This window comes from Petaurus breviceps, unplaced genomic scaffold, assembly GCF_028583685.1.
Source record: "Petaurus breviceps papuanus isolate PSGF00001 unplaced genomic scaffold, PetGlider_PUasm1.0 90903, whole genome shotgun sequence".
NCBI lineage: Eukaryota > Metazoa > Chordata > Mammalia > Diprotodontia > Petauridae > Petaurus > Petaurus breviceps.
The window spans coordinates 5,380,194-5,405,288 of record NW_027187376.1 but is presented as its reverse complement, the minus strand read 5'-3'; the positions used below and the strand labels follow the sequence as shown (position 1 = coordinate 5,405,288).

Here is a 25,095-nt window from a genome sequence, read left to right as displayed (position 1 = left end):
CACCCCACCCCCTTCCCCAAAATATTTCGTGGCTGTGGCAATGGCCCTCAGAGATCAATCTATGCCTCTGTGACTGCCCTAGTAAATGAGAGCATTTTCTCCAAACTCATTTTCATTTTTGATATAACAGTGAGTGATGAAGGATGAGCAGGTATGAATGAATTGAAATGTGCAGCACTTAACTTATTCATTATCTTTTCCCTCAAGCCACTTCTATTCCAGACTCTTTTTGAGGACACCAATCATCCTTTCAATCACTCAGGTCCTCATGTTTGGTACCACATCATTGTTTTTCCTTTCCCTCATGCCATATATTCAGTTAATTGCCAATCCTGTCATTTCTATCTCCACATCTCTTATCCATCTCCTACCTACTCACACAGCCCCCATCCTAGTTCAGGTCTTCAGCACCTCTTACCTAAACTATTACAATAGCCTCTAATTTATTTCTCTGCCTCAATTCTCTCCCCTTTCCAAACCACCTGCCACACAACAACAAAGAGATTTTCCTAAAGCACAGGTCTGACCATGTCACCCCTCCTCTCAGTATTCTCCACCAGTTCCCTATTGGCTGGAGGATCAAGTGCTATTTCAACTATACCTCATTCTTATCTAATTCCTATTTTGTATAAGGTTTCCAACATGCAAATATTAATATAAAAGTATGAGTAAATAATTTACACATAAATATATACATGTTAGATGATTAGTTTAATATTTTTCCCTAATAATGGTATGTGATCAAAATCGTTTGGAGACCACTAAGGTAAGCTGTTCTCTTTACTTTCAAACCTTTCCTTCCTAACTTATACCACTCTTCTCCCAGCTCCACGTTCAACTCTGCTGTTCTTTTGAGTTCTCCTTTTCTCACATCCCCATATCTAATTGGTTGCAAAATTTCAATTCTTCTTCATTAACATCTTTCCATTTCTTTGCCTATGGATTCAAGGAATTTTTATTTATTTATAATGATTTTATTAGATTAATAATTAAATAACACCTTATTTATCATTGGGGACTGAAAAAGATGGTGCTAATTTGAAATGGAAGTTACATGAATTCTTTAACTAGTAGTGAGAATACTGGATGGCAGGGAAGCAGGAAAATAAAGGGGAAGAATTTTTAATGGCAAAAGAGCAAATTTAAAAAAAGAATGTTTTGCTAGAGATTTAACATGGGAAAAGTAACAAATGAGACAAGCAAGGTTAAACATAGTGAGAAGAAATTATAAGATCACATACTCTATTGTGCATATTTATAGGAGCATGTTCTTTCAAACAGAATTAGGATAAATAATATTGATTTATGAAAATAATTGGAAAAAAAACAGAAAGTCAAAACTAACATAGAAATGCACAAACTGCAAATGAATATACTTTATTAATAGCCAGGTCTGCATTCCAAGGGCAAAACAATTGCATAACATTATAATATAGCTATAATGTTTTGCTATGTCTGGGCTTAATGCAGCAGGAATAGTGAAGCCAACACTTATGAGTCTTGTTCCTAAAGCTCAATCAAATGCACATTGAGTCATTCCAGCCACGAAGCATGCAACAACAGACACAAAAGTGGACTATTGGTCAGGAAATTATGGTGTTAATCATGGCAGTCCTGCTTCCTTGATCTGAGCAACCAGGGCCCAAATTTTCTCATCTATAAAAGGGTAGCTTTAAGCTAAATGAAATTTAAAGTCCATTCCTTCCAACATTAAAATTCTATGATATTACAGCATTGATGTAGCTTTCCATAAATCTTTGCATATATTGATTGAATATGTTTATACAAAATGAATATGAACACATAAATATGCCTCAGAATATTTGATTCAGTTTCCTACGATCTTATTCTAATTGGTAAAATAGAACTTGGTGACTTGGTTGTGGTAAAATAGAAAAATCACTAGATTTGGTATCAGATGACTTGGATTGAAAATGTCTCTGTTACATATTGATCATGTCACTCAAGTCCTTGAGACTCAATTTACTTCTCTGCAAAGATTCCATAGTAACATTTTTGGTGGTTTATGGGGATTTTGTGAGAATCAGACTATATATAGCATTTTTATAAATTGTAAATCACAGCCTAATTACTAGCTATTTTTACCATAGTAAAATATTTCAAACTTCAGTCTGCATCCAACTATGTAGAATCATGAAGTTTTAGAGATACAAAAAGCATTTTGATCTTATTCATGGTTTTTTGGGGGGGAAGAAAGCAAGGCAATTGGTGTAAAGTGACTCAAGTGTCCAAGGTCATTTATGATCTAGCCCAGCAGAATGGATAGAAAACTGGAATGGGAGGAAGGAAGTCCTGAGTTTGAATGCTGCCTTAGGCACCTAATAGCTATGGGGTCTGGGCAAATCACTTACGTTTTCTCATATTCAGTTTACTCATCAGAAAAATACATTTATTAATGCCATATTCTTCCCAGCATTCTTGTGAGGCTTGAATGATAAAATATACTAAAAGTGCTGTGCCTTAAAATACCATACAACTATTAGCTATTATTGTTTCAAAGAGGAAAATAAAGTAGACATCCTATTCAAGAAATATTTTTGAGCATCCAGTATTTTCAAAGTGTTGGGTTGATACTATGAAGCCAAATCACATAGATAATATAATTTCTTCCCTGTAGCAATTTATAATCTAATCATTAATACTCTTGGTCAAAATCACCCAGCATTTAGAACAAAGGAGATATAACAAGAACAAAAAAAAAATCTGTACCTTTTCTCAGTTCAAAGATAGCTATGATTACTAATAAAATGAAAAATGTCAACATCCTATCAGCATCTACCCTCTACCAAGAATGCCATTCTCCAATTTAATTTAAAGACAAAGGGAAGTAAATTCCATGTTAAATAATAACTTGGCCACTCCACTATAGAAAAAAAAATGAGAAATAGGAAAATCCTAAAGGGAGTAAGATATGATAGATATCTTCAAATATATCAAGTTGTTTATAGAAGTATTCAACTTGTTCTGCTCGATCACTGAGAAAGGTATAACTGGCATACTGTGAAAAGGAAAATTTAGTTTTGGCATCAATAAAAACTTGCTAGCAAGTAGAGCTTTACAAGTGTGGAGTAGCCAGTCTTGGGGAGCAGTGGATCCTTCCTTACCTGAGGTTGTAGAACAAAGGAGAAGACATTCTTGTTCAGGTTTGTGTTCAATTAAATGGACTGATGTCTCCTGAATCCTCTGTGTATATGTAAGAATAAAGAATTTACAATAAGGAAAAAGCAAGTTACATAGGTAGTAAGTGTTGTTGTTCAGTGGGGTCTGACTCTTCATGACCCCATTTGAGGTTTTCTTGGCAAAGATACTAGAGTGGTTTGCTATTTCCTTCTTCAGCTCATTTTACAGATGAGAAAGCTGAGGCAAAATTAAGTGACTGACCCAGGGTCATAAGGTTAGAGCTGAAAGCACCTTACAGAAAACCTAAATATGGTTGTAAGAATTATGATTATAAGGGGCGGCCAGGTAGCACAGCGAGTAAGAACACTGGCTCCAGTGTTGAGAAGACCTGGAGATCGAATCCCAGGCTCAAACACTTAGCACTCACCCAGAAACATCTGGCCGTGTAACCCTGAGCAAGTTACTTAACCCCAATTGCTTTAAAAAAAAAAAAAGAATTATGATTATAAAAACGAGAATTCTACCTCCTCTTCTATACTAAAAACAACATTTAAAAATTGTTAAAAGAAATGCCAGCAAACTCCTTCTGCCCATTCCTATTTACCTAGTTGACTTGGTACTAAAAAGTATTGCTTATGAGCCATATGGATCTTTTATACTTATAGATGTGCCCTCCTGTTAGTACATATTTATAAAGCCACATATTGGGAAAAGGCCAGAAGTTCCCATTTTATTAAACAGAGGCCAAAGTAATGTAATGCTACATCTTTTTGCATGAATTCACTATCTAAATAATATTTTTCTCTTAGTGTCCTAGAAATGCTATGTGTTTTACCATTCAAGAATTTATTGCCATTTCTGAAAATGTTAAATGGAATTGTGTGGTGAAAGTAATAAAAAATGAACTGGAGAAATTATATGTACTTACCTTTTTCTCACATTTCACATTCTTTGGAGTTTACATAGTTTAGCATTTTTTCTCTTTCTTCATAAAAAGGTAGCCCCATTGGGCCATTTGCAAAATAGTCACATATCTGAAAAAAATACAGTTGCTATACTTTTAGCCAGATGGGAACTTTCCAGCAAAAAGATTATCAGCATCAGATAATCAAAGTGGGCAAAATTTTCCACCATTTGGAGGAAAGCCAAAACATCCTCTACAGGAAAAATTACAATAGAAATGCTAAGTTGAGGGAAATGACCACAACAAAAAAGAGGAAATCTATGAGACACTGAAAAACCTTTGTAGAATATAGGAAGATAACTCCAAAGATATTATGTTCAAATTTGACAGAAGGTTAGGATCAGAAATATGACATCTACTTATTACAACCTTATAACAAAAATCATCTAAGCAAAACAGCATAGTTAATCTAGAATGACGTCTGATGAGTAATTACATTTTTGTAAGATCTTTGCCTGAAACTTCTCAGTAATGGTGATGTTATAGGATTTTAAGAACTGACTTGCATTATGGGATTTGTAGTTCAGAGGTACAAGGTTACCTTTCAACTCTAAGAGAGGTTTGCTGCTGTTTTGATCTTTGAGTTGAAAGGCAGATTTTGAGTCAGGACCAGGCATTCTAAAAGGAAAGCATATAGTCTGGGGAAGGTAGAGACTTAGGAGAAAGAGCAGGGACTGAAAGAAATGAGCAGCAACAGCAGTTCTGGAAGGATGACAGTTTTAGGTGTGCCTGGGGCTTAAAGAGTTGAGCTAGAAGGAATTAACAGCACATGGCCAAAATCCAAAAGGAGAAACTGAAGGAAAAACTGAAAGCAGAACCAGCAAGCTGAGCTGCAGGAGAAAAAGCATCTGCAAACAGTAGACTAGGGGAGAAGTTAGTCAATCAGCATTTATTAATCACCGACTATTTGCCAAATGCCACGCTAAGTATTAGAAATATAAATACAAGCAGAAAAAGAAAAAGAAAAAAGAAAAACAGCATCTACCCTCAAGGAGCTTACCTTGTAATGGCAGAAAATAACACATAAGAGGGAACTATCAGCATGGGGGAAGAGTGGAAAAAGTCCAGAGGGCAGCCTGGAGAGGAATGAAGACATGGATGGTCTGGGCAACCTCTTTAAATGGAGGTTCTTGGAGGTGTCCCCCATTCACAGGAAGAGGTTGCAGGTGTCAAGCATACTTTCAAAGTTTGATTTCCAAGGCCAGCATGAGCTTCCAGAATGAAGAAGTTTCTGGGGCATGGTAGAGGAAATCGAAAGTGCAATCTAGAGAGGAAGGAGGAACTATTAATGATCTATCAGTTGAACTTACCTCTTCAAAGACTGAAGTTCCAAAAAAGGTCTGCTTTTTCCTCAACCTCCCTTCCTTATCTAGATAGATAGATAGACTGTAATATGCTTTGTTACTTAAACATTTCCTGTGTCCTGATTTTGCCTCAAGCATAAAAACACACAAAAAAGAGAGCCAAACACCTGCCTAAATGTTAGGAATTTTCCTATATGGGGACTCAGCAATATCATGATTATATTAATAATTTTTCATATTCTATAAAACAGAACATAAAGGAGCTTCATGGGTCTGGGGGCCATTATATTGGCCTTAGGCTAAGCTAAATTTTAGCTAGTGGTTGTAACTGGCTGAGTGATGATACAAACATTCTCAGTCTGGTTGTCTGCATCTGTGATTTTATCCATTTAGAGAACTCTGTTGGTGGCAGCATCCTCTACCAAAATAGGATTGGCAACTAGATCACCTTGAACACAAGAGAGTTTAAACATTTTGCAAATGGTTTCACAACCAATAGGTGTTAAAGTGGTTTTCTTTGAGTCCTACATGTCACCCTACTTAATGATCCTCCTATTACTGCCAGGATCAAATGCAAGACCCTCTTCTTGGAATTCAAAGTCCTTCATAAGCTAGACACCACCCCCAGCTCCACCCAGTCTTCTTGATGCCATAACATTGGTCTCCTCAAGCTTCCATAAAAAAGACCCATCTCTCAGTTCCAGGTGTTTTCCACTGTTCTTTCCCATGCCTAGAGTGCTGCTGCTCCTCATCTCCATCTCCTGGCCTTTTTCAAATGATGACTAAAACCCCATCTTCCACAGGAGATCTTTCCCAATCTTTCCTAATTCTAGTACCTTCCCTCTATTCATTATTTCCTATTTAACATGTAAGTAGCTTGTTTGTGCATGTGTGTTTGCTGTGTTATCTCCCCATTAGACTGTGAGCTCCTTAAGGGTAGAGACTGTCTTTTGTTTTTTCTTTGCTCTTTCCAAGGATGATCACCTGTACACTATGCTGCATGGTCTCTCATATACAGCAAGTCCCCCAAAGGACTTTGAGAATGCCCTGTATTTTCTAAAGGATAAGAATTAACATTTTACACCTTTGAATCCTATCTTTTCCCACTGAATATATGTGTATATGTATATACATAGACACATGTTAGTTTCTATAGCTTAGGATCAGCTTGGGTGGTACAATGGATAGAGTGCCTGACTTGGAGTCAGAAAGTCTCCTCTTCCTGAGTTTAAATACAGCTTTAGACACTTTCTTAGCTGTGTGACCCTGAGCAAGTCACTTAACCTTGTTGGTATCAGTTTCTTCATCTGTAAAATGAACTGGAGAAGGAAATGGCAAACCACTCCAGTATCTTTACCAAAAAAAACCCAATGGGGTCATAAAGAACTGAAAAACAACTAAACAAAATTATGACTGCCACACCTGCATAAGAAATTTTGTAAATGTATGATTATATATTAATATCTGAAAATTACTATTCAGGAATATAGCACAGCTGAGTACCTATTATAAGCCTTTGCCTGAAATGTTTTTGTGAACAAGGGTATTCTCAAGGTGAAACATTAAGCATTTTTGTTGTTATTAATAAAACCAGAATTAAATATCATCAATATTTAATTCAGAAGGAAAATGTAGGTCAGTATATGGTTCCAAATTTATGTTTCATGAAGGCTGAGTTTAAACAGCCGGGAGCATTTTCTTTCAAGCCTGGGATATTGTACTTGCACATCATGTACTGTGTCTTCAGTTTCTGCAACAAAACTTTCTTAAAACTAAATTTATTTTTTTAATTAACAGAAATTTTATGTTTTTGCCCCCCCCAACCCTGTTTTGAGAAACCAAAAACAAAATCAAGATTTTCGTAATAAATGTGAATCATTAAACTAAAGAAATTCTCTCACTGGTCTCGTTCCAAAACATATGTCATTCTGAACTCTAAGGCCATCACCTCTCTGTCAGAAGGTGAGCAGGAGGGTTCATCATCAATCATGGATAGTCATCATACTAATAAGAGTTCTCACAGCTTTCACAATTGTTGGGTTTTACAACCTTCTTATTGTGTGAATTAGTCTCCTGCTGCCACCTACTTTATTCTTCATTACTTTATGTGTCTTCAATTTGTTTATCTTTATAATACTGATGATATAATATAAATTGGTTTCCTTCTGCTCACTTCACTCTGTATCAGTTCATACAAGTCTTTTCATGTCTCTTTGAAGTCATCTTTTTCTTAATTTCTTGCAGCACAGTAGTGTTCATATACCATGATATATTCAACCATTTTCCAGTTTATGGGGATTGCCTTAGTTTTCAGGGTTTTTTGCTACCATGAAAAGAATTGCAATATTTTTTTGTACAGATAGAACCTTTTCCTCTTTATTTGATTTCTTTGGGGTATAAGCCTGGCAGTCAAACTGACTGGGAAAAAGGGCATGCACTATTAAATAATTAATTATTTTTATATAATTAATATATTATGTAATAAATATTATACAATCATAATTAATAATTGTGTATGATTCCAAATTACTTTCCAAAATTTTTAAAACTCATTCACAGCTCTACCAATGGTGCTTTAATTTGCCAAGACAATGATTTTTGACCAAAAAGATGAGGGCTACAAACCCTTTACCCATATTTGTTTTTTAAAAGAATCTATTGTTTAGGCCAGTTTTTTGAAGTAAATATTTAAAAATTAAGAATATAAGATATGATAGCTAGATTATAGGCACAAAATTCCCAATTTATTTTACAAGTAAGAGGTGTCCCCACTTATCCATGAAGACAATTTTTCCTTGATAATAACAAGTAATTTCCAGTTGAATTAGTAAGTCTTCTGATTTGTTTATTTTTATAGATTCAAGCTTATCTGAATGAGACACATTTCAATGAGTAGATAAGAATGTTAGTACCTTCCATCTTTAATGTTCTGTAATCAAATGAATGTATAAATTATTATTAGCACTTAATTTATATGCACAGAAGACATATAAAGGTATTTGAAGAAAAGTTTGTTTTCTTATACAAGTTAAACATCCATGCTAAAATTGTGTTTACAAATTTAGTTTACTTAACAATTCCATAATTTGGATTATAAAAATAAAAACTTTACTCTGGCCCATACAAAAATGATGATGAATCAGGTATTGATGGAATCTAAGGTAATGAGATTTTTATTATATAAAGAGTTATATTTTTGTAAGAAGCAAGACCTTTGGGGTAGCTAAGTGGTATAGTGGCCCTAGAGTCAGGAGGACCTGGGTTCAAATCCAGCCTCAGACATTTAACACTTACTAGCCATGTGACCTTGGGCAAGTCACTTAATTCTAATTTTCTCCCTTTCCCCGCCCCACAAAAAAAAAAAAGAAGAAAGACCTTTTCAATCACCTTTGAGGCATCCAATTGAATTCAACAACTGTTTTGTTTTTTTTTAAGTCTCTGCTATACTTACTACATGTTAAGAATCATACAATACTGTATACAGGGCTAGCTATGTAATGAGGAAGTTATTCCTTATATTATGAACTATCTGGACTTGGGTTCAGGTCCTGCCTATGACAGTATGAGACTAGTAATAAGACAATAGGCCAGTCATATAACTAAACTGCATCATGTAATTCTTTAAGAAGATAAATCATACAGATAAGTTGCCAGGCTTCATAAACAACAACAAAAAACCCTTCTATATCAGAAATTCCCCAAACATAAAATCACATATACAAACCCCAAAATAAAAAAAAAATTAAAAATATTGTGCTTCTATCAATATCAAGATTCTTCACCTTCAAACTTGCATCCTTTTATATGTGCATATATCATGTATATTTATATACCTACACACACACACATACATACCATATCATATCACATTGTGTCGCATCACATTGAAGCATACTATGATGCCAGTCAAATGTTTATATTATAAAGATGGATCAAGGAAGGAGCCAAGATGGTGGAGTAACTGAAAAATAGTACAACAAATTCTTCCCAGCAAAACTCCAAACATGTCTAGAAGATTTACCAGACCAAATCCTGCTGAGGAAATACAAGAAAAAAAATCACAGTAAAGCATTTTTCTAACCCAAGTTGGAATAGTCCAACAGATAGAGAGTTCTGTGGCAAATGAGGGCAGAATCTAAGCAGAAACTCGATGAACTTGAAGCATTCCAGTGTAAGTAGAATCTGTGCACCAGGATAAAAAGAGGTCCTAGATCTTATGTGGAGGGGTCTAAAGTGTGTGATGTACAAGAAAAGATGCCAGTTGGCAACTTGGTTGGTCATAACCCAAGGAAACCCCAAACAAAAACACAGAATGTATCCAAATTCAAATAATATTACTGGAAGTGATGAAACAAGAGATTTTTAAGAGTTAAAAAATTAATAAATGAAATCAAAGCCCTACAGAAAAAAATCGAAAAAGAAACAAGGGCTATAGAATAAAGAATTTTACAGTGAATTAATAGCTGTTTACAGCAGTTACAAAATCTTGCCTGAACAATAAAATTCCTGGAAATTAAAATGGATCAAATGAAAGTCAATGACTTCATGAGATAATAAGAAATATTAAAACAAAGTCAAAAGACTTAAAAAGAAAAAAAGGGAAATAGTGAGGTATCACATAGCAAAAACAACTGATCTGGAAAACAGATCAAGGAAGAAAAAAAAATGTCAGAACCAGGTAGTCACCTGGATTGCACAACCAAATGAAAAAGAGCCTTGGCATCATATTTCGTGATATCTTAATAGAAAATTGCCCATATTTCTTAGAAGTAAGGGACAAAATTTATATTTTCATTATATTTAATTTTTTAATCTATTTTATTTAAAATTTATTTCTATAAAAAGAACCCATTAGTCTCCTCCTGAAAGAAACCTCAACATGAAAACACCGCAGAACATCATACATAGCTAAGTTCCAGAGCTTCCAGGTCAAAGCAAAAATATTACAAGCAGTTAAGATAGAAAAGGATGCCTGGAGCATGATGGAATGGCTGCTTAAGGAATCTAGGAAGCTAGACTTTCTTAGACCTTACCTTTGAATTAGAGGGAATGGTATCCAGGTGGAGCCTTCTGGTCCAGAAGTTTTCAGGGTGGTTAACGGAGTAGATTCACACTCCATGTTTTCCCTCAGCACCAATAATGGCACAGATGATTTGATCATGGTTCATGGTGCCATAGCTGTGTTGGAGGATATGAGGGAGAGGAAGAAAAGCTAGTAAGAATGGAAGTTTCTCCAAGGTACAAAGACAACTTGTGAGGAAAAAGAGTTCAGAGAATCAAGAGTAAAGTGAAATGTGACTGGGTATCTTCCTGAAATAGTTGTCCAGAATGGGTTCCAAGGCAGAAGTTTCTCCAGCACAGGAAGGTGAAAAAGAGGTCAGAGAGTTAAGGATTTTCCTGAAATAATAGAGGCAAAATCATAAAGACTTAGCTACTGATCAGATATGGCTGGTGGAATGAGACAGTTTTATAAATGGCTGTTTAAAAAAAATACAATCTCATACCCATCTTTCTGGGTCTAAGTTTCTCCAAGTTGGATCTTATATAACAGTTTATCATCATGGGACCACAAAGAACCTTTTCTGTTAAACTAGTTCCTTCTAATGCTTGAATTTCAAATAAGAAAATGTAGGCTTTCCACTATGCAGCAGTGAGGAATCAGAAGACTTCAGTGTTTGTTAAAGTGGGCTTTTTAATTTTCCAAACTTGTGTTAACCAATTTTGTTCCAATTGTGTGATATATATTCATGCTAGAAGTTTAAAAGCTGTTAAAACTCTAGTGTTTCAGTCTTCATGGGGGATATGAACTCAAGTAGCCAAAAATATTTGACTACAGTTTTCAAAAAACAGTAAAGAGAGTCAGAGAAAAGGTGAATAGTCAGTCATCTTTGCTCTATAAAGCTGATTAGGAAATAAAATAATCCCTTAAGATGTTACCATGAAATAAATGTATGAAATTATGCAGGACAAATAGCATGTCATTTGTGGGGGACAGAGTTCACCCAGTTGGTTTCTGAGATAACTGGATATTTATCCAAAATTGTATTTTAAATCAGTGTTTGAATATGACTTTCACTGACCCAACTGAGCCCTTATGTACTGTCTCACCTTTATGTGGGGTAGAGAGGCACAAGTATAAAACAAATAGATTTTTCATAAGTACAGGAAAATCTTGAGAAGATGATACACCCTTCAGATACTATGAAATCAGAACTATTATATGTGTTTCAGTGTGACTACTTGAGTAAACGTATACCATCTTCAGTGAAGAGTTATATAATTTGTATGATATTTTACTGGCCTTCCTTCTGAGTAGACTTCTTTTTTTCTTTTTTTTTTTCTTTTTGGAGGTGGGAGGGCAGGACAATTGGGGTTAAGTGACTTACCCAAGGTCACAAGTGTCTGAGGCCAGATCTGAACTCAGGTCCTTCTGACTCCAGGGCTGGTACTCTATTCACTGCACCACCTAGCCACCCCTGAGCAGACTTCTTTTAATAAAAAACAAATTAAATTTAAATTTAATTGGTCATGTAGGTGACATATAGTGAATAGACTGTGGGAATTGAAGTTAGGAAGACCTGAGCTGGCATCCTGCCTCAGATGCTTACTAACTGTGTGACCCTGGGCCACCATTAGTTTCCTCATCTGTAAAATGGAGGTAATAATAGCAGAGTTGTTGTAAGGATCAAATGAGATAACATGTAAAATGTTTTGCAGGCATTAAAGTGCTATCTCAGTATTAGTTATGATTATTATAATTATGAAAAAGCAATTTTAATGGCTTTGAGGACATAACAATACTTTATTCTTCCCTCCTTGACTAAATGAAGCATTGTGGTAAACAAAAATATGTCAAGCATACAAACTATATCAAAGTATATATATATTATATACGTATATATGTATACATACACATGCATAAACACATATTGACACCCATTCGCTGTTGAAGTCTAGATTAGTTGTCTAATCTTGCACTAAACAACAGTCCTTTCTATACTAGTGGACCCAGTTTCATTCATAGTGTTCAATACCCCTACCTCTCTATTACTGTATTTTCTATAAAGGATTGATTTCTTTCCTCCATTGAGACTAAGCTTAAAATACTTTATCATTATCAGAAGCTATCTACAAACAGCATTTGCTTTGTTTCTGCCTCGATATACCTGTAACAAATATTAAAGGATGTGTTTGGTATCTTTTAAGCCCTTGGCCTTTTCCAATGACTTGTTGGGGATAGAATATTAAGTGAATTATATTAGCAAACAGGTCATGATCATCTTTCCATGAGGACATGGTGAAACACAAGTCATAATCCCAATGGCAGCTGATGGTCTTCTGTTCAGCCCTCAAAGGCATGCTTTTTTTTTAAAGTAATCATCTTTAGATACAACTATTAAACAGAGAAGTTGAATGAAATGATGCTTTTGATATGCACAAATTTTGAGACTTGTCTATTCCATTCCAAATTTCACATGGACTATTTATTTTTGGAGGCAGAAGCCAGGGCAATTGGGGTTAAGTGACTTGCCCAAGGTGACATGGCTAGTAAGTGTTTCAAGTGTCTGACTCTGGACTTGAACTCAGGTCCTTCTGACTCCAGGGCCAGTGCTCTATTCACTGTGCCACCTAGCCACCCCCACGAAATGATGCTTTTGAAAATAATCTTGGGAGTGTACACAATATTGCTATAGAAATCAGAATATGGTATATTTGTTTATGAGTTCTTGGTCCTGGAAAACACTAATGCTATACTTTTCAATTTCATGATAATGAGTGAGTTCTTTTCTTAATGTCATAGAATTATAAATTTTGAGCTAGATGGGACTACAAAGATCACTCAGTCTAACTACCAATTTTATTTACAAGAAACTTTGGCCCCAAAATTGGGCTTTTCTAAATTCATGCAGCAAGTAAGGAACAGAGCCAAATTCCTTCAACTCCATGAACCCTGATTCAAATCCAGTGATCCTTCTACTATATATCACACTGTTAATTCCAATGGGCAGTGATGTTTTGGAGTAATATCCATTTGTTAATTTGCATAATTTTTAGGAAGATTTTATTCTATTTTAAGAATTATTTGTCCTTGGAAGAGTTTTTCATGGTAGGATTTTGAACCAAATTTGGAGCAAATTCCTTTTGCAATGAAGCTTCTGTAATTAGAATCATGCTTATATCTCCAAGGAACTTTGAGACATTGAACAGTATGAGTAAAAACTAGTATCTAGACAACTCATCTGGGTCATTTAATTTTATTAGTTTAACCAATAATCTAGTTTATGGATAAATCATCCTCTCCTGGGACTACTTTCCCAATTCATGCTTCATTGACAGACTAGGTGAGAGGGAAGCTATTTCATTCCCTCAACATTCTATTGAAAACTTTAAGGGATTTGGAGTGGTTTCTAGAACTATAACTTATGAGGCCCCACAGGTATTCTTCCATTTATTATCAATTGATATTTATTAATCAGCCACAACTAATTTCCTGTAAGTTCAGAGAATTAGAATATTAAGGTGCTAGAATAAGAACATTTGACACAAACTATTTCAAACAAAAGTCTGAGACACATTCTCTTATTATCTCATATAGACTTCAAGGACAAGTGGGCTCAAGCTTGGAAAGCTCATGTGGGATAGGAATAAGCACATAACTCCTGATTATTGGAAGTTCTATTCTTCCTTTGTGGAATTCCATGAAGTTCTCCTTAGATATATCATTTTAAGCTGTTACTAAGTTATATTTGTTGAGAGTATATATCAGAAAGATAAGTTATCCACATTTTCCCTCAATACCCAAGGACACACCCTCTTCTCTGCCACCTCTGCCCTGGGGAAAGTAGGCTCCAACTTAAAGAAGTTTCTACCAAGCATTTGCCTTACCACATTCACTTCTGAATTTGGCTTATCTGACAGAAAAAAAATGCTATAACTGCCTCCTGGCTTCATTTAGTCTATGCTTGGTCAAACAACTTGAGGCTCTGTTCCTTACCATCTTCAGGGGGGCCATAAAATGCAGCATAGATTCCAGCTCCCAGATGTCTTATGGTTTGCCATTCACTCTCTGTTGGGTATGGGAAGGAAATGTGGATAGCTTTCTAAAGCTGCCTTTTCTCCGTGTTTCTATTTGTCCTTAGTTCTTGATGCAGGTACTGTCATAATCTGTTGCTGTCATGGTATACTACTAGGATGTCAAAGAGAAGCCTATATCTTTCTATCTTTTGAAGTTCAAGGACTGTCCCTCTAATCATGATGGGTTGGAGAGAGACAGAGATTCAGTTCTCCTCCTTTTATTCACCCCTTAAGTAATTTCTTCTCAGGCTAAAGCTGCTCAACCTCTAGATTAATCTGCTTTTGAAATCTGGGATTCCAAGTTAGGCTACAGTTTTAGCCAAGCTCCACAAAGCAGGACTGTCTTGATCAATACCCACAAATTACCAATGGCATTATCTCATTTTGTCCAGTGACTTGAGGTTTTACTTCTTACAGATTAATTAAGAACTTTTTCTGCAACCAATGTATACCTTTGAATAATTGAGTGATTGATTTAACAAAAAATGTCTAAGAGTTATTCACAATTATCTTACACTTTTTTATTAATTTTGTAACAGTAAAGATATGTTCTCACTGGATAATGTGGCAAAGCATAGATCATCTTGTTAGTTGCATTGATTCTGGGACTGGGACCCTCTTGCATATACACAACAAGCATATTCTTAAACAATACTTCATTTGACCTTAGTTTTCTAATCTCTGAAATGAGATTCTACTTAATGACTTCCAAAGTTCTTTTTTTATGTACAGCTCTGAATTCAAGTACTATGATCCTGACAATAGCCCTGTGATGTATACAAAAGAGGGATTATTATCCCTATTTTAACTATGTAGAAACAGAGTCTGAGAAGAAAGACCAATTATCTCAGGTCATACAATTTGTAAAGATCTTGGATCAGAATCGAGGTCTTTTGATTCCTAGTTTAATGTTCTTTCCTATTCCAAACTGCATGTTTTTGTCCAAAGAAGCAATATATATGTTTCAACTTCAAGTATCTAATATTTTTATAGATTGTTTTACTCTTCTTTGCCCAGGCCAATAGGATTTGTATAACTTCATCCTTGTTTTTGCTGAAGCAGTTACCAAAGTTTTCTTATCAGTTAGAAGGATCCCAGAAACCATTTGATCATGATTTACTGGCTGTCAGATATCTCTGAAAAGTTGTAGTGCCCATTATCAGGTTCTGAGATGTTATAATATTTCTCTTATTAATGAATGTAGACCTCTAATTCAACAAATTAATGCTGGTTGCAACTCATCTAATTTATTTTTTTTTGTTTGTGTGTAATGAAGTTGACAGGAGATGCCCCAGTTAATTACTTAATGATTAACTGAAGAAGAGTCCTATAATCACTAATAAAAGAGTATTAGATATTTTATTGTAATATTCTAGTGTTATGCTACGAAGTAAGAACCAAATAAAGAACGCAAATGGACAGTTGAAGAACCAATATCTTCTTCCTTTGATGAATGAATGAATAAAAAAGCACCTAATACATCTTTGTTCCTTGAAGCAGTGCTTCAAGGAACTGAGATTTCATTTATGTTGGGGCTCCCTCCACCAAGAAACAATTCTTCCCTGCTCCACTATAGAAAATGGTCTTTAAGAGTTTCTGTGACTAAGAAAAAAATTCTCATTACCTCAAGAGACAACCTTCCAATGATGAGCCTCTTTGAATTTAGTGAGGCTGTTTCTCAGAAAACAAAGGGTATCCACTGATGGACCAATTCCCAGAACCCTTTCAGTTCAGTAAAGCCTGTCAGCACTTGTGTCTGTTAGCATAATTGTTAAAAACTTGGGTTCACCTCCATACCATAGTGAGGAATCCCAGGAGAAATTCAGTAGAGAATCAGTACCATCAACTGGAAAATAATAATTCTGAATAAACCATACTGAGAATGAAGCAGCCAAAGAATAGAATTTTAAAATAAAGAAATGATGAAGGTAGGAAAAAGCAAATCTAAAGGGCCAGAAATGTACTTGCTGTACCACATCCCAAAGGGCTAAAGACAGAGGAAGAGCAAGGGACGTAATTTATAAACTGGTTACATGGTGACATTTTTATTTGGACTAATTCCTGTTAAGTTTTAAATTTAGGGTTTACATGCTTTTAACGTAGCTTATTAGACCCAAGAATAATTTAAAGATGAAATAAACTTAAGAGCTCCCCAACTTCACCATGTTATTTCAGTGGCATAAAATAAAAATTGACCCCAATAATTAATGGCCTTCGCTTTTCTAAAATTTATCTTAACTTTCAATAAGTTAAACTTGTAACTGGATTTTAAAGAGTCTAGATTCTAAGAAAAAAGGGGCCAAAGGAATACTAGCCATGTGCACCCTTGTAATGAATTTCCTTTTTTTGGAGCCCTTTAAAACTCTCTAAACCCTACGTTTGCACACAATACTCAGATAAATGTACTCATTTGATGAAAATGTACTGTTTAGATTCCTAGATATGAAGTTAGGCAAACATAACTTCCAAGCCTTCTTGTGATTGTTACTGGTTGTGTAACTTTATTCTGTAGGCTTCAGACAAAACCCAGAAGAGGACAGTTTTCTTCCCAGTCTTAGACAAGTTGCTTTCTAGAGAGTTCCCTAAACTGATGAATATCTTTCCCCTTTCTGTCTCCCCTGTCCCATATCTTCACCTTCATCCCTTCCCTAGGATGCATCTAACACTTAATATTATCATTGTTTTGGTCACATTTATCAATCAATTTCCCTGTCAAGAATCAATTTCTGCTCTTGTTAAATTCTCAAAAGCACTTAAATGGCCTTTTATCTTTCAAATGGTAGACTTTGATAGTTAATATGCACCCATTCCTTATAGTAGGGGTTCTTAAGATGTGGTCCATGAACTTGGGTTTTTAAAAATATCTTGATAATTGTATTAAATATATTGACTTTCTAATATTTATATTTTTTCTTTAAATTTAAAAATATTATTTTGAGAAGGTGTCCATAGACTTCACCTGTCCATAGACCTTTGCCAAACAGGTCTATGATATAAAAAGGTTACAACTCTCTTAGTTATAGTGTAATGCATAAAGATTTCTGTCTCATTTAAGATAAGAATACAGAATATTATTAAACTTTTCAACTCATGCTTTGCATTCCTTGGATGCATTTTTGTTAAGGTCACTGCTCTGTATCAGGCAGTCTAATAAATACATGTTTGTTGTGTTTAGATCTTTCCCTAATATAATGTAATTCCATGGTACTTTAAATCCCTACTCTTCAGAAAAGAAAAAAAAAGTCTAAAAATTATTTTTTTTTAAAGAAAGTATATTAAAATTCAGTGTAATTAGTTCACACAAAGGTAGCCAAATGTTTGTTTTAACTTAGTGACTTTTATTTTGCCCCAAGTGCAATGCATTATTTTATATTTTGGTCAGTTTCCTTTGCTGAGATAATGAGGGTAGGGACTATGCAGGACTGCAGGCAATTGCTTTGAGCTCTAAGCACTTTGAAAAGATTAGCCCCATTGATATTCTCTTCATTTTTGTTGGAGAGAAATGCTGTCTTCCCCCGAGTGCAAGAAGATGGACAGCTACTGAATAGAAACAGCGTTTGTCTAATAGATACTGTAATATTAAATATTCTCTCCTTTCATCCATACAGGCAACATAAAAAGTTCTGGAAGATGATAGGGTGCCTCATTACATTAGCTTCTTAATTTTGCTAAGCCTGCAAAGTTAATTTTGGCATCATCTGCCTAGAAAATCTTAAAGGAGGCAGAAACTCAGTTGTGTTAGCACTAAGGCTGCCAACTTGGTAAAGGCTAAGTCAGTTGACCTTGGCTTGAAATTAAAGACTTATAGCAAAGCCAGATAGTAAAGAAATACAAACTGAACTGGTGGAAGACCTTCTCAGCTCACCTGGTGGTTCTCCCTAAGGGAGAAGACCATGCTTGCATCATAACCCCCATTTTTTTTTTACAAAATGCATAAATTTTATAGCCTACTTACATGCATGAGGAATACTATGAATAATACAGATTTTTGATGGTCTGACTCATAACTTATTCAATTCAAGGCATATTTATTGAGTCTATGCTGTTTTGCAAGGAAGGAAAAGGGAAGAGAATAAGTATTTATATAGCACCTACTATGTGCCAGAGACTGCGCAAAGTGCTTTACAAATATTCTCATTTGAGACATCTCACTCTTATCTCATTTGAGGCATTGTACTATCTTCTGCTATATCAGTTGCCCCAAATTCTTTTTCTATTTTTTCTTTCTTTTTTCTCCCCCCCTACTCTCTGTCTCTCTGTCTCTCTGCCTGTCTCTCTCCCTCTCTGTCTCTCTCTCTGCCTGTCTCTCTCTGTCTCTCTCTTTCTCTCTCTGTCTCTCTCTGTCTCTGTCTCTCTCTGTCTCTGTCTCTGTCTCTCTCTGTCTCTGTCTCTCTCTTTCTCTGTCTCTCTGTCTCTTCCTTTTTCTGCATTCTGAGAGCTGCAGTAACCTCCTCTGTCTGGCTTCAATACAAGAGTCTCATCTCCTGATTAGCTTGCTCCTGCAGGCAATCAGTTAGATATTAAAACCCCTTGAAGGTCATCATATCCTTTCTCTTCTCAAAGCTTCCCTTGAAGTTCAACAGTTTAGCAAGATTCTGTTGCCAGTTAGCTTAGCTTACTCTCTTATACATAAATAAAAGGAATATTGCCTTCGTTCGAGAACATAATAAAAACCTGTGATTTACGAAACAGGGTTATCATCAAACATATATTTTATTTATGATGTTCAGTATGCCTATCTTCAGGATATTGTGAGAGTTAATCAATTTCAGTTCCCTTTGAGGAGTGAGAAAAAGGCTTGTAAATACAAGATATGTGCCAAGGATTAAAGCCATGAACTATACCATGGCATGGTGGTGCAGTTTCCTATAAACCAGAGCCCACCTTACCTGTGTAGTCTCTAAAAGCTATTTTCAGAAAGAGACTTGTGATAAGAACCTGTATGTTTCCTCTGTCACCATAGGCCTTCCCCAACTCCAACAGTAATGTCTCTAATCCATATTTCTGGAATGCACCTATGGAATATGAAAATGGAAGTATCTGCCCCATATATAAGGGGGTGTTGATATCTGCTTTGTAAAATTGAGGAAATCTAGTCTTTAGTCTACAGGTGGAAAAAATTAGACTGATCTTTTCTCTTCACAGAACTAGTTTAAGTAATTTTAGATTTCCCTGAATACATCTCCATCATGTCCCTGTTTTAAAGTCACAGGTAGGAATAATGAAAATCATAGGGAAAAGATACCACTTCAACTTATAATTTGTTCGAGAAAAGAGGGAAAAACTGGGCATAGTCTAGCTTGCACTCTCAACTTTAGGAGAGCATATTTCAATGGCTTTGGGACAAGCATAGATAAGATCCTATAGTAATAATAATTAATACTAATTCAACATTTGTATAGTGCCTACTATGTGTCAGGCATTGTGTTAATGCTTCACAAATCTTATCTCACTTGATCACAGCAAAAACTCTGAGAGGGAAGTACTATCACTATCCTCGTGTTAGAAATGAGGAAACTGAGGCAAAGAGAAATGAAAGTGACTTTCCAGTGACTTTCTCACAGTTACTAAGTGTCTGGGATCTGATCTGAACTCAGGTCTTTTTTAATTTAGGCACACTGTGTGAGCCTCATTGACTAAAATTCTAGCTGCCTCATAGCTTAAAATTCTACAGGTGAAATCAGCCCAGGAGGGATAGAAAAATCTCAAAAATGAATTTCTGAAGACCCAAAGACAAACAGTTTCAGTGGAGAATAAAAGATTTCTAAAAGGATTATTATGGATTCACAGAGAACTCATCAGTCAACTTAACTTTGTAAAATCCATGGAAGAAAAATGGAAACTAGGACAACTATTGGAGAATGAACACAAATGCACTGTCTGGACCTCTAAGAGACTGGTCTAGAGTGCCAAACCTCATGATGAGCAGAGATGGGTAAGGAATGCCCAGCACAAAAAAAAAAGAGTAATTTGAAAGCTATATTGAAGAAAGGAGAGGCATCAGAGAAGGAATGAGACCATTTTTTGGTGGGGATGAGATTGTGATAATGGAAAATAGAAATAAGACAAGGGTGTTCAACTCTTGTTTTGGTCTTCTCTACCAAAAGTAATCATCTTTTAAATGGAAATGATAGCAAAAAAAAAATTACTAATAGGGAGTTGAAAAACAAAAGAGATCAACACACACACACACACACACACACACACACACACACACACACACACACTATAGCAGCAAGCACCCCAGTGTCCCCAGGTTGGCTACCAACACAGGTTCTTAGATCTGCTTTGCTAAAGGAAAGCAACTCAAAATTGGTTAACAAGCTTACTTTAATCAGTCAAATATATATCGTTTACCTAGTTCAAGGGAAAAAGGTCAGCATCCAGAACTTCAGAGTATACAGACAGAATTATTAAGACAGAGAAACAGATCAAGTAGACAGGTTTCCAAACTGTCCAATCATTACATCCATGCCAAATCAACATCTGGGTTTTTCAAAGCTGGGGGGCTCTCAACAACGGCTTCCCAGAGTTTCATCAGAACAAATCACAGAACACTTCTCAAAGTGAGCCCCAAAGCAAAGCCTCACATCAGGGATTATATAGCCTTCTCCTGGGTCAGAGAATGTAACCACCCTCTTGACCCACTGGCCAATCATACAGCATCAAGGTGTGGGCATTCCTGAAAACCAAGCCTCCTATCACAGGCTCCATGTGACCACATTCAGCCTATTAAGAGGCGGAGTATATTTTCAAATCAAGGAAGGTTCTCAGAGTCTCTTAAGCCTATCAAAGGGCCTAGGGGCAGGGAAGATCTTTAAATTTGCATTTCCATTACACACACACACACACACACACACACACACACACAAAAACTAAACAAAACAAAAACAAAACCCTGCACCTTGCCCCTAATGAGCTAAAGTCCTTATCAACTAAATCCTAGGATTCTGGCGGGAAAATGGGCAGCTGTGATTGCTGAGCCAGTGTCACCCATCTTTGAAAGATCTTGGAGAATGGAAGATAGAATTAGAGATGGACAGCAATCCCAGTAATAAAAAAGAAGATAATGGAATCTATACACTATAGACCAGAGAGCTTTACTGATTCCTGAGAAAATCTAAAATATATCACTAAAGTGATAGTTATTGAACATCTAGAATGGGAAATTTATCACAAATAGTCAGCATGGGTTTGTCAAAGATAGTTCATGGTAGATTAATCTTAATTCTTTTCCTTATAGGTTTCATAGACTAGTAGATCAGGGTTAGACTATAGATATAATTTATCTAGATTTAGCAAAGCATTTCACAAAGTCTCTTGGGCTCTTCTTGTGGAAAAGATAATGTGGGCTATTGATAATGCACAGAGATGGATTCAAAACTGGTTGAATGGCTTGACCTAAAGCATGTTAGAATGTTTCCATGTTATCCTAGAAGATGTTCTCTAGTAGGGTTCCACCAGGCATATGTACTTGGTCCTGGGCTTTAATATTTCTGTCACCTACATAAAGGCATAGATGATATGCTTAAAAGAATTCCAAGTGACACAAAGTTGGAAGGTATAGCTAATACCCTGGTTTGTAGGTGTCTTGGTAGCCTAGAAATTCAGGCAAATCTACTAAGATTCATTTTTGAATCAGAATAATTGTAAAAAAGTATACTTGGGTTGAAAGATTAACTTTAATTCGAGAATCATTGACAGCAGTTTGTCTTAAATAGGTCTGGGAGTTTTAGTGAACTGTAATTTCAGTATGTCTTAGAGTATTGATATAACATCCCCCCCCAAAAAAATAAGGTGATAATTCAGTTTCACACTTCATTAGTAGAAAGATAGTCAAAAACTAGTGAGATCAGTATTCTGTCAGACTATATCTGGGGTATTGTGTTCAGATTTGAATCTTCAGTTTAAGGATAAACTTTGATAAACTGAACATCCAGAAAAGAATAACTAGGATGGGCTGGGGAACAAGTGGCCTCAAGGCCACATATAGTCCTCAAGTATAGCCCTTTGACTGAATCTAAACTTCACAGAACATATCCCTTCAATAAAGGATTTGTTCTGTAAACAGTGGACTCAGTCAAAAGGCCCATGGACCTAGAAAGCCATATGTGGCCCTGAGGCCACAGGTTCCCCACCGCTAGAATAGAGGAATGTCCACTAATTCTCAGCAAGATTGTTGGAAAGATCTAGAGTAAACGTACCAGGTGGATATCAGAGGTGTCTCAATTGTTTGAAGGCCCATTAAATGGAACAACAGCAAAGAAACAAATTCATCTTTGATGTAAGGAAAGACTAGGCCTCTCTATAAGTGATATAGGCAGTCTCAGAAAATGATGGGTCCCCTCTCACTAAAGAATTTTAGTCAAGCAAGTGGGTAACCATTTGTAAGATACATTATAAAAGTGATTGTTATTCATGTTTACATTAGAATAGATGGCCAGTTGATCCCTTTCATCTCTGAGATTTAGCTGTTCTTTGAAATGAAGGCAGATGTCATTGAGATTCAAAATAATGCTGGAAAATAAAATTCTACATAAGTTTTTTTTTTAATTTGAGTCCCTTTAAGATAGCAGACTAAACTGGAAATTAAATGTAACATGTATCTTTGTACTACATACTATTAAGATCAGACTCAAATATTCTTCAGGGAAAAAGTTAGGAACCAAAGACTAAGCAATTCAGCCATGAAATTATTATGTTTTATCAATTGTTATTTTAATGTTTAAAAAATGAGTTCCTTAAATTAAAATTTGGCTTTCCTCTGTTATTGAAAATGTTGAAAAGGCCTCCATAAATTCCTATTTTGAGGTGTTACCATGGTAGGAAGGCAATTCAGTTCTCAAAAACTGACAAGCTGAAAGGCTTAGGATGAATTCAGTGATGGTCTGGATATCTAAGAGTAGCTTAGCTAAGACAGGAAAGCCTCATTATCATGAAGTGAGAATCAAATGATGAATTTTTGGAGACACCATAGCTCATGAACAAGTTGCTCATCTGTAGAGAGGTTATGATCTGCATCTATAGTTGGAATACTCATACCAAGAGGTCTGCAGATCCTTGAGGGATTACAGTGTGATGTATCTAGTGAACTGGCAATAGAATAAATGGCATTTTATTGACTTGTGCTTTGTCTGCAGTCTGGTTGGGTTATAGCAAAATTGAATTGAGCTATTGGTTTTTGTTCATATGTTTAAGGAACACAGAATAAGTTCATATTTTCTGCAATTCTGTTTTATAATTTCTCTCAAGGAGTTAATACAAAGTAGGAGAGGAAATAACATTGCATGGTTTTTTTTTCATTTAGTCCTTATAAATCTAAGAACCTGGGGAATAAATTTATTTTACTTTTCAAAATATTGTCAATATAGCAAAATTCCCAACAATTGACACTAAATATTTTAAAGTATTCTAAAAATTCTAAATCACCCCAGCATTTTTGCCAAGAAAACCCCAAGGACAGCATGACCCCACTGGGGTCATGAAGTGTCAGACACAACTGAAAAACTGAACAAAAAATTCTAAATTATTCTTTTCAGAGTCAATTAAATAACAAGAAAACATGGAATAATGTATATTCTGAGGATTAAAAATATTAATTAAGGGGTGGCTAGGTGGCTCAGTGAGTAAGAGCACCAGTGTTGGGATGACGTGGGGATCAAATCTGGGCTCAGATACTTAGCACCACACCCAGAAATAACTGGCCGTGTAACCTTGAGCAAGTTACTTAACCCTGATTGCTTAAAAAATATATATATTAATTAAATGACCAAATCCCAATTAAGGCTTTAGAAATCACTCACTAAAAATTTTGCTCCTTTTCTACTGTAAAAGAATGGGGGGGGAGGGAAGAAGGCCTTTAAAAAATTTCTTTCTACTTCTTTATTTCTGTATAGCAAAATCCCCAGTAATTGACATTAAATATTCTAGACTATTCTAGAGATTCTAAACCACTCTTTAACTTTGCCAAGAAAATCCCATGGAAAGCATCATCGATGAAGTCACAAAAAGTCAAACACAACCGAAGGCTTGAACAACAACAAATTCTAGAGTCTGCTTTTCAGAATCAATTAAATAACAAGCAGATATGAAATGGTGTTTATTCTGGGATAAAAAAAATACTAATTAAATGTGATCACATTCAATCAAGTCTTTAGAAATTGGTCACTCAAAATTTTGCTCCTCTTTTACCATAAAAGGATGGGGATGGAGCAAGTTTTAAGAAGTTTATTTCTACCACTCTACTTCTGTGACCTTAGATAAATCATTAAATTTCTCGATAACCATTTGTTTTTGAAAAATTTAAAATAGCAAATTAAAATTTCCTGTCTTAGAAGGGGAACCTGAGGATTGAGTTTATGTTTATAAAGTTTGACAAGTCTCTCAAATTCTGTAATGACAGATTGTTGTTAAACACAAATAGCAATTTACATTCCCAAAGAAAAGTTAAGATTGTGGTGGATTTTCTTTTCTTTCCTTTCCTTTTCTTTTCTTTTCTTTTCTTTTCTTTTCTTTTCTTTTCTTTTCTTTTCTTTTCTTTTCTTTTCTTTTCTTTTCTTCCTTCCTTCCTTCCTTCCTTTCTCTCTCTCTCTCTCTCTCTCTCTCTCTCTC

At 35.4% G+C, this 25,095-nt stretch overlaps 1 protein-coding gene across 1 annotated transcript in view; it reads left to right on the top strand.

Annotated features, from left to right (window-relative positions):
• SPAG16 (sperm associated antigen 16) overlaps nt 1-25,095 on the top strand; it is a 660,467-nt gene that overhangs the window by 319,499 nt on the left and 315,873 nt on the right. The gene's annotated exons all lie outside the window — the stretch shown is intronic.